Genomic DNA, 2,718 nt, shown 5'->3' with positions numbered 1-2,718 from the left:
TAGTAGTAGTAGTAGTAGTAGTAGTAGTAGTAGTAGTAGTAGTAGTAGTAGTAGTAGTAGTAGTAGTAGTAGTAGTAGTAGTAGTAGTAGTAGTAGTAGTAGTAGTAGTAGTAGTAGTAGTAGTAGTAGTAGTAGTAGTAGTAGTAGTAGTAGTAGTACCCTTTCGAGCGTGTTTGACACAGAACTCTTGGCAGCCATTGCAACCGTGGTAATGGCGAGAGAGCACTTTTTATATACGAAATGAAAGTGTATGAAAGTATCTAACTTATGTAAACTTCCAACTATGAAATGTTAAACATATATCAAGTTTCACAGTTTGACTTTCACTTGAAAATTGCATTGCGGCAGCAGCTCCCTAATTTCGATCTATAGCATTTATTTCCGTTTTGTAAAGTGTTAAAGTTTCTTAAATAGTTTTAAAATCTTAGTCAGACAACGTGGCCGAGAAGGAAAGCGCCGTTGTTCGAATCCTACCTCTGGAACCTTTTTTAATTATTTTATTTTATTTTTTTTGATTTTTCCAAATACAAAATATAAACACTTTTGAAGTTTTATAGCTAAATAACATATGTTATACATTACAAACATTGCAAACAACGAATTATCTGTTTTATATTGTTTATGAAATAGTATATACTTTGTTTTTTTTACGTTAAGCGATACTTTATTACATGCAGTGGCGGCGTTAGGGTCGGGCGTGGTTAGGCGATCGCCCAGGGTGCCGAATAAAAAGGGGCGTAATTTAGCGGAAAATCATTATATTGGTAACTCGAAATTCGATTGCATTTAATTTAATTATTTAAAATTAATTTACATTAATCTACAAAATTTTATGTACTTACTTAAACTTGTTACAAAATAAGCCATATTAAAAATCGTCGAGCAAACTCTATAAAAATTCTACAAACTCCACAAAAACCCTACAAAGTATCGAACGTAAACAAATTTTATGAGCTTAACTAAAAACATTTCATGAGTAATTAACTAATCAGTTTTAAGTTTCTAACACTAACAGGGGTCATTAACCAATGAGTGTTGAGCTGCAATTACGCAATTAAATAACTCGCTCAAATAGCGTTAAAACGAAGTTGTGGTAATTCATTTAAAAAATATTTGAATTTACAGAGATTTACTTATTTAATTGATTACTACTTTGCTGATTATTCGTATTATATGTCTGAACACATTGATCTTATCAAAAGAAAACCATCTGGGTCAGAATATAGAAAACAAAAAGCAGTAAAAGAAAAAAATTTTTAAAAAACAAAAAAGTTTAAGGATATAGATAAATATATCACAACGACAAATCAGAACCTGAGTGTGGCATTTTGAGTACATTTGGAGTAGCAACGATTGCATCAGTTAATCAGATCGCTATTGAAGATATTGTGGACGAAGTTTCCCGATGTGAGGAGATAAGTTGTGCTACAACTACAATATCTTCTCGTGATGACTCCGTTGCCGATTTGCAACAAATACAAATTCTGGATGACTTCAGTACTGTTGTCCCAAATATATCGGATCCAGCCATATGGCCACTCATTTGAAGTAGCAAAATTATTGATCATATAATATCTAACTGCCAAATAGAAACTCATATTGACAGTTATCCAAAGAATGATATAGGTCGGCATTTCTCTAATTGTCATTTCACAAAAAAAACTTGCAAACGACGAAACAATTCAGCGTCGTTGGTTAATATACTCCGTCTAAGGATCGAGTTTATTGTTTTTGCTGCCGGCTATTTGATAGTAGATCAACGTCGAGTTTAGTATTTAAAGGATATAACAACTGGAAACACTTATGTGGAATGTTAAAATTTCATGAGAATAGCGCTTCTCATAAAAAATTACGATTAACTACAACTAAAAACAGCTAAAACAATAGACTGCCAAGAGCAACATTTGATTAGAAAAGAAACTACAAGGTGCAATAATGTTTTGTTTAGATTGATGCATGTTACACTTTATTTAGCTTAAAACAATATGGCGTTCAGAGGTACTTCCAACAAACTATATAGGGGAAAGGCGCCTATGATGGCATACTTATCTTCATTATTCAGTATCCTGAAGATCAATAATAAAAGTTTGATATGAATACATTCCTTGTTACATCTAGAACAATAATTACTCTCGGAGTTTCCATCAGTTTTATTTTTTTATAAGTTATTCTTATTGTAAAAAAAGCACAAGTATGCCATTACAGGCAACCACTGCTCCTATGATGGCATAGGGGAGGATAGGGCTGGTTAGGATCGAGGGTAACTTAATAATTTTATTTAACCTTAGAGTCTTCCCTCAGAAGAGCCAGAAATTACTCGAAACCATCCTATTTACCATTTCATGCTACACACCAGTATTGTAAAGTTTTGCGCATGCGCATATGATATATTGCGTTTTAAGTATTTTTTGGACCAAAGAAAAAATTTGGAGCATCGCTTTCTTTTAAATTTACTTAAAAATAAGTTTTTCTTATAAAAAAAAAAGGTTTTCCCAACTTGTCAATATTTCAACACCTCCAACTCGTCAGCATGCCATCATGGAAAAAAGTCATTATTTTCATTAAAACAAACGGTGTCTGCTTTGTTCAAAAGATAAAATTAAAGTAAATATCCACTAAATGCACAAAACTTGAATATAAAATGCATGAAAATTTCATTTCTGCACAGTTAATAATAAATTCACAATCTTAAATATATGAAGGAAATAAAACTACAAC

Source organism: Hydra vulgaris, chromosome 09 (genome assembly GCF_038396675.1).
Source record: "Hydra vulgaris chromosome 09, alternate assembly HydraT2T_AEP".
Taxonomy (NCBI): domain Eukaryota; kingdom Metazoa; phylum Cnidaria; class Hydrozoa; order Anthoathecata; family Hydridae; genus Hydra; species Hydra vulgaris.
Note: the sequence above shows the minus strand (reverse complement) of the source record.